Source organism: Lithobates pipiens, unplaced genomic scaffold, assembly GCF_037356315.1.
Source record: "Lithobates pipiens isolate NorthernLeopardFrog02 unplaced genomic scaffold, aLitPip1_a1.2 Scaffold_13, whole genome shotgun sequence".
NCBI lineage: Eukaryota > Metazoa > Chordata > Amphibia > Anura > Ranidae > Lithobates > Lithobates pipiens.
In genome coordinates this window covers 308,515,814-308,529,247 of record NW_027507718.1, presented here as the reverse complement: position 1 = coordinate 308,529,247, position 13,434 = coordinate 308,515,814, and positions in this window count along the sequence as shown.

The window sequence follows — 13,434 nt, the reverse complement described above, 5'->3', positions numbered from 1 at the left end:
CCATGGCTCACAACTGTCCCTGGTTTGGAGCAATGTGTCTCTGCCCCCCGATTTGTCCCTCTGCCCCCCTCCTCATTCGTCCCTCTGTCCCCCCTCATTTGTCACTCTGTCTCCCTCATGTGTCCCTCTGCTCCCCTCATGTGTCCCTCTGTCTCCCTCATGTGTCCCTCTGCCCCCCTCATTTGTCCCTCTGCCCCCTCATGTGTCCCTCATTTGTCTCTCTGACCCCCTCATTTGTCCCTCTGTCCCCCTCATGTGTCCCTCTGTCCCCCTCATGTGTCCCTCTGTCCCCCTCATGTGTCCCTCTGTCCCCCTCATGTGTCCCTCTGCCCCCCTCATTTGTCCCTCTGCCCCCTCATGTGTCCCTCATTTGTCTCTCTGACCCCCTCATTTGTCCCTCTGCCCCCTCATTTGTCCCTCTGACCCCCTCTTTGTCCCTCTGCCCCCCTCATTTGTCCCTCTGCCCCCCTCATTTGTCCCTCTACCCCTCTCATTTGTCCCTCTGCCCCTCTCATTTGTCCCTCTGGCCCCCTCATGTGTCCCTCTTAGTCCCTCTCTCCCCCTCATTTGTCCCTCTGCCCCCCTCATGTGTGCCTCTTTGTCCCTCTGTCCCCCTCATTTGTCCCTCTGCCCTCCTAATTTGTCCCTCTGGCCCCCTCATTTGTCCCTCTGTCCCCCTCATTTGTCCCTCTTTCCCCCTCTGCCCCCTCATTCGTCCCTTTGTCCCCCTCATTCGTCCCTTTGTCCCCCTCATTCGTCTCTCAGTCTCCCTCATTTGTCTCTCAGTCTCCCTCATTTGTCTCTCTGCTCCCCTCATGTGTCCCTCTGCCCCCATCATTTGTCCCTCTGCCCTTCTCATGTGTCCCTCTGTCCCCCTCATGTGTCCCTCGGTCCCCCACATGTGTCCCTCTCTCCCCCTCATGTGTCCCTCTCTCCCCCTCATGTGTCCCTCTCTCCCCCTCATGTGTCCCTCTCTCCCCCTCATGTGTCCTTCTCTCCCCCTCATGTGTCCTTCTCTCCCCCTCATTGGTCCCTCTCTCCCCCTCATTGGTCCCTCTCTCCCCCTCATTGGTCCCTCTCTCCCCCTCATTGGTCCCTCTCTCCCCCTCATTGGTCCCTCTGCCCCCCTCATGTGTCCCTCTGCCCCCCTCATGTGTCCCTCTGCCCCCCTCATGTGTCCCTCTGTCCCGCTCATTGATCCCTCCCCCCCCCCTCATTTGTCCCTCTGCCGCCCTCATTTGTCCCTCTGTCCCCCTCATGTCCCCCTCATTTGTCTCTCTGTCCCTCTCATTTGTCTCTCTGTCCTCCTCATGTGTCCCTCTGTCCTCCTCATGTGTCCCTCTGTCCTCCTCATGTGTCCCTCTGTCCTCCTCATGTGTCCCTCTGCCCCCCTCGTTTGTCCTTCTGTCCCCCTCATGTGTCCCTCTTTGTCCCTCTCTCCCCCTCGTGTGTCCCTCTGTCCCCCTCATGTGTCCCTCTGTCTCCCTCATTTGTCCCTCTGCCCCCCTCATTTGTCCCTCTGCCCCCCCTCATTTGTCCCTCTGTCCCCTTCATTTGTCCCTCATTGTGGTCTCCATATAGCTGTATATAAAATGCACTTTTTATATTCAAAGAGTGTTTCCCAGTGCTAAACCTTTCATCCAATTTCTAAATTGCTGCATTTGTAAATTCTAAATACCAATATAAGGGCCGGTTCACACAGCGAGGCGATGCGAGGCGACACGGCTCGCCTCGCCTCGCTCCCGCAAGTCGCCCCCGTTCTGTACAATGGAACCGTTCTGAGAGGAGCGACTCGAGTCGCTCCGACTCAGAAAAAAGGTTCCTGTACTACTTCTGGGCGACTTCGGGGGCGACTTGCATTGACTTCTATACAGAAGTCCTCTGCAAGTCGCCGCTGAGGTCCCCGCAGGTCGCGGCGAGGCAAGTCGGAGACGCCTCGCCGCGCCTCGCTGTGTGAACCGGCCCTAAAGGAATAGTAGTGGTAACAAACAGTAAATATTGAACTTTTTTCAAAATTGTCGCTCTATTTTTTTAATAGCACAAAAAATAAAAACTGCAGGGGTGATCAAATACCACCAAAAGAAAGCTCTATTTGTGGGAAAAAAAGGACGCCAATTTTGTTTGGGAGCCATGTTGCACGACCGCGCAATTGTCAGTTAAAGCGACGCAGTGCTGAATCGCAAAAAGGGGCCTGGTCCTTTGGCTGCAAATTGGTCCGGGGCTTAAGTGGTTAAATATCGTGCCTGGGGGTCCTCTTAGTCTGCCTGTAAAGTAGCGCATTTTCCCTATGTTTAGAAAAATACCACAGCAAAATTTCCTTTCTAAAGGAAAAAAATGTCATTTAAAATTGCTCAAGGCTGTAATGTATTGCTAGATCCCAGCAATATACATAAAAAAACAGCATTGGTTCCCCCCAGTCCATACCAGGCCCTTCAGGTCTGGTATGGATATAAAGGTGAACGCCACTACATCATTTTTTTTTAAAATGGCACGGGCCCCCCCCCCCCCAAAATCCATACCAAACTGAAAGGGCCTGGTATGGAAGGGGGGAACCTATGCTGTTTTTTCTTAATTATGTCATAGGGCTCCCTTTAACCACTACAATACACTATATTATATATTGTGCACTGCACTTTATAATTGTCAGGGTTGGGCCTAGCCCTTCCTTCTCTGAGCTGGCCACTCAGCTGTCGGCTAATTGCCAGCTCTTATCTCTCCACAGTAACTCACCTGTTGATGATATCTTGCTTGTCAGTCCTGCCTACTTAAAGGGGTTGTAAAGGTAAATGTTTTTTCACCTTAATGCATTCTATGCATTAAGGTGAAAAAACATCTCACACTACCTGCGCCCCCAGCCCCCCCTTTTACTTACCTGACCCCCTCAAAGGTCCTGCGCTTGCCCCCGCCATCCTTTTCGCTGCTCAGCCTGGCCGCTGATTGGCTGGAGTGGATGGATGGAAAGCAGCGCAGCCATTGGCTCGTGCTGCTGTCAATCACATCCAATGACGCGGAGCGCCGGGGGTGGGGCCGTGTGATACAGCGAGCGGCTATAGCCGCCGGCTGTATCACGGGAGCACGCCCGCAAGTGCTTCTCACCATGCGAGGGAGCTCACATGAATGTGAGAAGTACCTGCGGGAGGAAGCAGAGACAGCCGCCGAGGGACCCCAGAAGAGCAGGTTCGGGGCCACTCTGTGAAAAACGAGCTGCACAGTGGAGGTAAGTATAACATGTTTGTTATTTTTTTTTACTTTACAATCCCTTTAAGCCGTCCAGTCCAGATCTCTGCCTTCGCCTTGATCACATTTCTAGAGGCGCTCTCCTGTGTTCCTGTTAAAGACTTGCTTGGCTGACATTCCTTCTGGCTCCAGATCCTGTTTGCTGTTCTATTACATCTCTGGCTCCCTGATGTTTTGGCTTATCTGACTATCCATTCCGGGCTTCTGAACTCTGGCTATGTTTTGACTATGTTTACTGTGTTTACCTTTTTTAATTATTATTAAACAAGTGTGATTTAACTGTACTTCTGTCTCAGTCTGATTCATGGTTTCTGACAATACCCTGCACTGTATTATATATACTACACTGAGTGCACTATATAATCTGAACGGCAATATATATATATATATATATATATATATATATATATATTGTGGCAGCACGCAGGTAAAATCACCTGGTTGTATTCAGGATGGGAAATATGTGTGTCCTAGATTCAGGCTTTATGCAGACTTTTACAATTAGAGGGGAAGAGTTAATGAGCCCAGCTGAAGTAAGTGGGCTCATTAAAGACCTCTACAAAAAACCCCAGCATGCATAGGGAGATGCTCCATCCTGGAACCAGTTTTGTGTGTATAGACTGGGGAGTCTGAGATCTGTTCTGTGCGGTGAGTTAACGCCTGTGTGGCAAACCCCTACAATAGAGACAGGGACTGGGGCAGCACAAGGCTGCACCCAGTTGTTAGACAGGGAGTCTACGTGTGTAGTTAGAGGTCAAGCTGACCAGGATTTATTTTCTTGTTTTATTTTGTTTGGCTGTTATATGTATCACTGCATGTAGCCTAAATAAACCGGACCTTTTGTTTTTTGCACCTACACCGCTGTCTGCTGTGCCTGACTTTGTGTTGTGAACCCATCTAGGGGGTCACACACACCCGCTACCGAGCGAACCCCCTCACTATATATATATATATATATATATATATATATATATATATATATATATACAGACTGCACTGTATACTCTGCTGAAAAATTGGATCTTAGGTGTTGGTGGTGGAAGAACATGGTAACCCCTTAGTTACTTTTGTTGGGCGCAGGAACACAGGCCCTGCTGTTAAATATTATTTCAAAAATTGCAATTACATACCCCTGTTAGACAGGGTCAGAAACATTGGGCCCTAGTTGTTAGTGGTGCCAGAACACTGTAACCCCTCGCAGTTACTTTTGTTGGGTGCAGGAACGGTCCTTGCTGTTAAATATTATTTCAGAGGCTGCTTGCCCTCTTTTAGGGGCATGTGAGTGTCTCCCTCTTCTTGGAGGCCTTCCGGACATGATGGGTATTTATTTTTTTAACACCGCACTACACTGTATTATATACTGTGTACACCTCCTGAAGTGTATTTGAAACTGTACACACTGTATTATATACTACGTACACCACCTGCACTGTATTAGAAACTGTACACCACCGAATGCACTGTATATATAGGCTAAGCTGAATGCAGAGTAATATATATATATATATATATATATATATATATATATATATACATATACTAGTAGACTGTATATATATATCTATATATCAAATACACTGCCTGTACTGACTGAATATATATATACCGTATATATATATATCTCTCTCAAATATACTGCCACTAACTAACTAACTAACCTGCCTGCCTAATCTAGCTCAATCTCTCTATCTCCGTCCACTATAACACACTATATGGGCGTAGCCTTATATAGTGTGGGGCGTGGACTTAGTCTCCCTGAGCCATGATTGGCCAAAAGCACCCTGCCTTTGCCTAATTATGGCTCTTGCTGAGGAGCGTGCTGTGATTGACCAAAGCATACAGGTCAGGTGTATGCTTTTGCCAATCATCATACAGCAATGGGGAGCTCAGATTTGCTGAGAATGCCCCATAAAATTTGCTGTTCGGCGAATGAATGAATGAATGAATGAAATACTTGTATAGCGCACAATGCGATCTGAATCGCCTCTGGGCGAACACTTGATGGTCGAACCTATGTTCAACTCAAACTCGAAGCTCATTCCTATTAGACACCATGGGGGAGATTTACTAAAACTGGACAGAATCTGTTGCAGCTGTGGATAGTTCAATTAACCTTTGACAATAAGCCCTGGTTCACACTGAACATGGCTTTGAAATCATGCAAGTTCAGCTGAACTCACACTTTTTCAAAGCCGGATTTCAGTACGAGTTCGGGGGTGACTTGAAAGACATCTGTGTGGGTTCATGCACAGATGTCTACTCATATCACCCCCCGAAGTCACCAAAAGTAGTGAAGGAACTACTTTTGGAAAAAAGTCTGCGTTGCACCAATTGGGACGCTCCTATTGCTGGAAATAGGCTCTGATCTGACCTGTGATGTGAACGGGGGCTTAAACCTAGAAGCTGATTGTTTACTTTGCACAGCCATGCCAGATTATGTCTGCTCCAGTTTTATTAAATCTCCCCCTATGTTCCATCCAAAGATAGTTTATAGATAATTGTATATGAGTGAGGAGGACTTAAAGCGTAACTTCACTTTTGTTGAGAAAAAAACATTCCCCTCTGGGTGATTTATGTACATTGCAAATATTATAACAAATTTTTTTGCAGATTCCTTCCTTTTGTTATTCTGAAAAAATTCCTCTTTGTTTCTCTGTGAAAATTAATATAATGGGAGTGGTTTCATAATTATCAATCAGCTGTGGCAACTGCAGAGCTCTAACGAGGAAAATTGTGGGGTCTGTATTCCTTTGGACATGCTCCTATTGGTAGTATCTCACTAAAAATTACATTTTTGTTGCAGGGGATGCCTGATATCTGACTTGTATCTTAGGCAGACTTTTGGTAAAATTGGTGAGCCAATCACACAAGCAGCAAATGATGTTTCTGGTGAGTGGTCAGTACACACTCTGTGTACAGAAAAACTCCAAGTAGCCATATTGCATCACATTTTCAGAAAATTACGGCTCTAGAGATTGAAAAGGAGAGATATTTTTTAATAAAATTCAATTACAATATGACTTGTCAATTGTATATGCTATATTATTATTTTTTTTATTTGTTATTTTTTCCCCCACAAAAGTGGAGTTACCTTTTAACAATTTTAGCAATTGACAGTAAATCATAATGTATTGTTCTAGATGTGGATTCTCAACGTGTTTTGTGGTAAAGCTTCATCAGGAGTAGTTTTGGTTGCTGATAATGTAAAAAATACACATAAATATGTAAATCAGCATTTAACATTCAAGATACAGTCATTCATGTGACTCGCGACTGCTTTTCAGCTCCGATACATGACTTCTGCAGGAGGGGCTGAGATCTCCCTCTGAGATCATTACGTGGCCACTCAGCCCCTCCTGCAGAAGCTCTGTCTCGGAGCTGTAAAGCTGCCCCAAGTCACGTGACTGGCCTGAAGATAGTTCTAATTAGGCATTTACAAGCCTCATTTTTAGAAAAGACTTATATAGTGTGGTATGCCTGAGTATCATACTAGACCCTTATCCTTTTGTTTAAGATCAAGTGTAGTATCTGTTCTTATCAGTTGCCAAAGGAGGCACTGTGCTACCCCTATAGAGAGGGGAGGGCTATAGCTTTCAATGGTGTAATTTGCACCTGGAAAGACGGTTTTGGTAGGATTCACACGTGCTGCCCGACAGATACTGGGGGCCGGTGCATGTTCGAGTCTGAGTCGTCTGGAAGGGTGCCCCTGGTGAGGATGGGTGCTGCTATTGATCTGACCCAGAGGGTCGAGTACCTGGCCTTCTGGCCTGGATTGGGGTAGTTCTAGCCCCGGACAGTTTTTCGGGAGGGAACACTGGCTCCCCTTTCCCACCGGGGGAGTGGTCAGTACTTCCCGAAAGTAATTAGGTAGGAGTTATGGGAGCGACGGTGGAGTCTGATGGCAAAGGACTCTCCCCAAGCTCTCTGAACTTCATGCCTTCCTGCCTGGGGTGAGGGCTGCTGTGGTCTGGGCTGTTGGTCGGGGCGGTCTTGAAAGCCTATGGAGTATGTGCCCCTGGAGTGGCAGTCCAGGGGTGCCATAAAATCACTGTGAGTGAGGGTCACTTTGATTTTGGGCACCATATAGCATGCTTTTTTAGCACCTGCCTCTTTGGCTGGCCTTTTGGCTGGGACCAGAAGAATTTTTTATTCCTGGCCGGAGGACCTGGTCATTGTTTTACACAATGGCCACCTTTTCACTCGCCTTCTCTACTTATTCCTCCCCCACTTTTAATTTATTCCTCTGTTTGTCACTTTGTGTATTTTTATGTTTTGTCACTGCACATGTGATGAGTAGGGTCGCAGGTCCTCGGACCTGCCCTGAAAGTCTGGGGAGTGGGTGGACATGGCCTTCTGGCTTAGTTTGTCCTCTCTCTTCTGGGGGTCTCCCTTCGGGGGAGCCCTACCTAGTACTTGGGTGGGTCTGTTTCGGCAGACCTTCCAAAGAAAGAGATCTGTCTAGTTTCTGCCAGACAGACCACATTTTAAGTACCCTTGTCCCTGTCAGGAGCCTAACGCCCTGGGGCATTCAGGGCAAGGCCCTCTGATTTCAGAAGGCTTGTGTACCCATTGCACTTTTTTGTGTTTCACTCCTTCTGTGCGCAATTTTTTTTGGCACCGGGTGAAGTTTTTGAGTGTGTTTTGCACGCCATCGGCTTTTAAAAAAAAAAAAACACAGACCCTTATCCAAGCATGCATCCTGGCAGAAAAAGGGGGGGGGGTGAGAGAGCTCCCTGAACTCTACCAGGCCACATGCCCGCAACATGGGGAGGGTGCTTTGGGGTTCCCCCAAAGCACCTTGTCCCCAGGTTGATGGGGACAAGGGCCTCATCCCCACAACCCTTGCCAGGTGGTTGTGGGGGTCTGCGGGCGGGGGACATTTCGGAATCTGGAAGTCCCCTTTAACAAGGGGGCCCCCAGATCACACCCCCCCATTGTACATTGTACCCCTACCCATTCACCAAAAAGTGTCAAAAAAGTAAAAATGACAGCAGACAGTTTTTGAAAATTCCTTTATCAATAAAAAAAGTGTCCCGCAATGTCCATCCATCTTCATTTACGGCTCCCCCGATGGTCCAGAGAAAAAAAAAACTGAAAAACTCCGCCTCCTGAGAGGCATCCCGCCGACTGCAGCCTTTTCGGGGTGACAGCTGTTATATAGCCAAGGGTGGGGCCACCTGGGAAAACGGGTGACCCTGCCCCCTCTGACTTTACATGACGTCACCAGCTTACATTTGACTCAAACCGCAGGCTTATATTCCCCATGTCCATTGCTAACCTGGAGAGACACTCCATTTATATGGCGCACAAAGGGCTTGGTTCTGCCTCCCCACGCCTACTTCCATTCACAGAAATGCTGGAAACGGAGGTGGGTGGATATGCCGACTCAGCATGCGCCGTTGTGATATGTTTTACATGCCCAGTGGTGGTGGGAGGAGTGAAATGGATTACCACCTATGCGTTTTTCAGTGCGTTTTAAGTAGGGCCATCTTAATAGCATCATGGGCCCCTGGGCAAAGCAATGCTCTGATGCTCCTACAATGGAGACAGTGCAGGTAAACAGACATCAAGTAGATAGGAGGCAGGCAAGCAGAGCTTCCTCTTTTGGGTGAAGCTCCACATTAACTACATAAACAATCATTCTGTACAGCAAAGAAACAGTGGGAAAATACTACATATATAAAGTAACAAAGCTGTCCTGTGCATATAAAATATCTGCTAGATTGATGCCTCCCCAGCACTATGGCCCCTCTACACCCTAGATATCCCCCCAGCACTTTGACCCCTCTAAACCCCAGATATCCCCCCAGCATTCTGACCCCTCTACATTCCAGATATCCCCCCCAGGACACTGACCCCTCTACATCATAGATATCCCCTCAGCACTCTGACCCCTCAACACCCCAGATATCCTCCAGTACTCTGACCCTCCTACATCCCAGATATCCCCCCAGCACTCTGACCCCTCTACACCCCAGCTATCCCCCCCAGCAAAGCAATGTTACCATATATCATAAGATACCCCTTGTATTGTGACCACTACATCTCTGATACCCCCTACACTGTGACCTCTCTACATCCCTGATATCTCTAGCACTATAGCCACCCAGGCTACCCCAAGCATTGCTACCCCCTATACACCCCAGATCCCTCCTCAGAATTGTTTTCCCCCATACACCCTTGATATCCCCCAGCACCATTATTCCATCCATGTAGTACCCCCTTTTCCAGTGGACATACAGTGCATGTAAACTTTTGCCTATATGCCCACCTCCAGCACTGGACTCACCTATACCAATCAAGCAGGCAGAAGGGGGGCAGAGGAGGGAGCATCCCTCCTGGCATTCCAAACCCTTCAGTGCAAACATTGCTGGACAGCTGGGCTCACCATGACACCATCTTCAATGCTACTTCCGCAGGTGGGCTCTCAGTGCGGCTGACTCAGCAGCTCCCACTCCAGCTCCTACCCCGCAGCCTTCAAGTCCCAAGCATTCAAGCTGCATGGGGTGGGGTCAGAGCATCACTGGCGCTCCGGCCCTGCCCCTCGCTGCTGGCTGTGATATAATAGGTATCGCTCTGCACAGCATGACACACCACTGCCAGCCTGCCTCCCCTGTGTATCCATCACTCTCAGTGGCATCGTGAGGCCCCCAATTTTGGGGCAGCATGGGCTCAAGGACCAGCTGCTTTGGGGAAAGTGCAGGAGCCCCTCATGTAGCTGGGGCCCCTGGGCAGTGCCCAGATGTGCCCACTCATTAAGACAGCCCTGGTTTTAAGTTTTGCAGAAACACAGTACAGTCCATTTAACATAATTTCCTATGAGTCACATTGATGTCTTTAACCACTTGCTTACTGGGCACTTAAACCCCCCTCAGTCCCAGACCAATTTTCAGCTTTCAGCGCTGATGCACTTTGAGTGACAATTACGCGGTCATACAACACTGTACCCAAATGAAATTTTTATCATTTTTTTCCCACAAATAGAGCTTTCTTTTGGTGGTATTTAGTTACAGCTCGGAGTTTTATTTTTTGCTAAACAAACAAAAAAAGATGCAAAAAAAAAAAAAAAAAAATCATGTTTTAATAGTTTGTTATAAAATTTTGCAAACGGGTCATTTTTCTCCTTCATTGAAGTGCGCTGATTAGGCGGCACTGATAGGCTGCATTGGTGGGCACTGATGGGCTGCATTGGTGGGCACTGATGGGCTGCATTGGTGGGCACTGATGGGCTGCATTGGTGGGCACTGATAGGCATAGTTAAGGCGGCACTAATAGGCACAGATAAGGCGGCACCGATGGGCACAGATAAGGCGGCACTGATGGGCAAAGATGGGCACAGATAAGATGGCACGGATGGGTGGCACGGAGAAGTGGCACGGATGGGTGGCACGGATGGGCACTGATAGGTACCACAGATAGATGGGACTGATGGGCACTGATAGGTGGCTCTGATAGGTGGCACTGCTGAGCACTGATGGGCGGCACTGCTGGGCACTGATGGGCGGCACTGCTGGGCACTGATGGGCGGCACTGGAGTGCAGCACCTTTGAGGCAGATTTTGGGTGGCACTGTGGGTGGCACTGCTGGGTGGCACTGCTGGGTGGCACTGTGGGCACTGCTGGGTGGCACTGTGGGCACTGCTGGGTGGCACTGTGGGCACTATGGGCACTGCTGGGTGGCACTGACAGGGGGGCACTTACTTTATTTCAGGATGGCACTGCGGGTGGCAGGTGGGCACTGGCAGGGGGCAGGTGTCCGTTTAAATTGCTGGCCGTGATCGGGACTGATGTCCCGAACACGGCCGCCGGCGATCGGCTTTTTTTTTTTCTCCTCGCGCTGTCAGCGCGAGGAGGAATACTAGCCGATTACCGGCTCCGTTTTATCACATGATCAGCTGTCATTGGCTGACAGCTGATCACGTGATAAGGGGTCGGGATCGACCCCTTACACGGATCGGTGATCAGGCGAGTCTCACGGACTCGCCGATCACAGAGCGCGCCGCGCGCGCCCCTCAGGGGGCGCGCAGGCCGCTCGTAACCGGGACTACGTCAATAGACGTAGTCCCGAAAATGTGGGTCCGCGCTATTGCCGTCATTTTGCAATAGCGCGGATCCCAAGTGGTTAAATATCGTGCCTTGCGACCTCCCTTAACGTGCCTCTAAAATGCATATACAGAACATGCTACAGAAAAACTGACATTTCTAAAGAAAAAAAAAATCCCATTTAAAATTACTCATGGTTACAATTGCCAACACCCAGCTATTAAGCACTTGCCACCTGCTCACCCTCAGCGGGGCGCTGTGGCTCTCATTCTGGGTGGATGTCATATGACGACGCCCAGAACGGCCGCTCTCCAATCCAATCACTGCCATGCCGTGTCCTAGCAACACAGCAATCGCTGCCGTTCTCTGAAAAGAGCCGCGACTCTTTAACCATGTGATTGGTTGTGTCCAATCACAGCCGGTCACATGTAAACACAGAGATGCCAGTAATCAGCTCTCCTCGCCACACACTGACAGAGTGAGAGTGCCCACCAGTGCCAGCAATCAGTACCCGTTAGTGATGCCAGTGAATTCTGGCTATCACTGCTTCCCACCATGGCTGCCCACCACTGCTGCCCATTAATACCTATCACTGCTGCCCATCAATGCCACCCATCAATACCCATCAGTGCCACCTATCCATGTCACCTATCTGTGCCCACCAGTGCCGCCTATCTGTGCACATCAGTGCCCACCAGTGCCAAATATCAGTGCCCACCAGTGCTGCATATCAGTGCCACCTATCAGTCCCCATAAGTGCGGCATATTCGTGCCTCCTCATCAGTGCCATCTAATCAGTGCCCATAAGTGCCGCCTCATCAGTGACCATAAGTGCCACCTTATCAGTGCCCATCAGTGCAGCCTTTCAGTGCCCATCAGTGCTGCCTCATCAGCGCCTATCAGTGAAGGAGAAAATTACTTATTTACAAAATTTACTGACAGAAACTAAGAAAAACTTGTATTTTTTTCAACATTTTCAGTCTTTTTTTTTAGGAAAAAATTAAAGACCCAGAAGTGATTAAATACCACCAAAAGAAAGCTCTATTTGTGTGCAGAAAATTATACAAATTTCACATGGTTACAGTGTAGCATGACCGCGCAATTGTCTTTCAAAGTGTGACAATGGTGAAAGCTGAAAATGGCTTGGGCAGGAAGGGGTATAAGTGCACAGTATTGAAGCAGTAAAAAAATAAATAAAAATGCAGAGGGCCTATGCGCCCCCCCCAGTCCATACCAGGCCCTTCAGGTCTGCATTTTAAGGGGTACCCAACACCAAAAAAAAGGTGTGGCGTTCCCCCAAAATCCATACCAGACCCTTACCCAAGCATGCAGCCTGGCAGGTCAGGAAAAGGGGGGACGAGTGAGCGACCCCCCCTGAACCATACCAGGCCACATGCCCGCAACATGGGGTGGTGCTTTGGTGCAGGGGGGGGGCTCTCCACCCCCCCACCCCAAAGCACCTTGTCGCCATGGCCTCTTCCCGACAACCCTGGGATGTGATTGCCGGGATCTGTGGGTGGGGGGGCTTACCGGAAACAAGTGGGCCACCAGATTGCCCCCATGTGATTGGGCAAAGGGAAAAATCGTAGGTGATGTCAGAAGGGCCAGTGCCACTGGGAGATGTAACCGGGTGGCCCCGCCCCTTGCCTATATAAAAGCTGTTAAAGTGCAGGGTGAGCAGTCAGCGGAAACCCTACCAGGAGGCAGAAGCAGGGTTTTTTTTCTTTTCTATTTTTCGGGTCTGTTGGGCATCATAAATGATGATGGATTTACATCAAGGGACACTTTTTTTTCCTTTTTTAATAAATAAAATAAATAATAAATAATAAAAAACTGTTTCCTGTGTTTCTTACTTTTTGACACTTTTTGGTGAATAGGTAGGAGTATGATGTACCCGATACCCATTCACATGGGGGAGGTGGGGTCGGGATCTTGGGGCCCACTTGTTAAAAGGGGCTTCCATTTTCCGGTAAGCCCCCCCACCCACAGACCCCAACAAACACAGCCCAGGGTTGTCGGGAAGAGGCCCTTGTCCCCATGGGGACAAGATGTGTTGGGATATTTTAAGCTTTTTGGATAGAATAGGGAAGGGTTAACACCCCTGTAATGTAAGTTTTGCTGTTTATGGGCTTGACTGCAGGTACAAACAACAAAT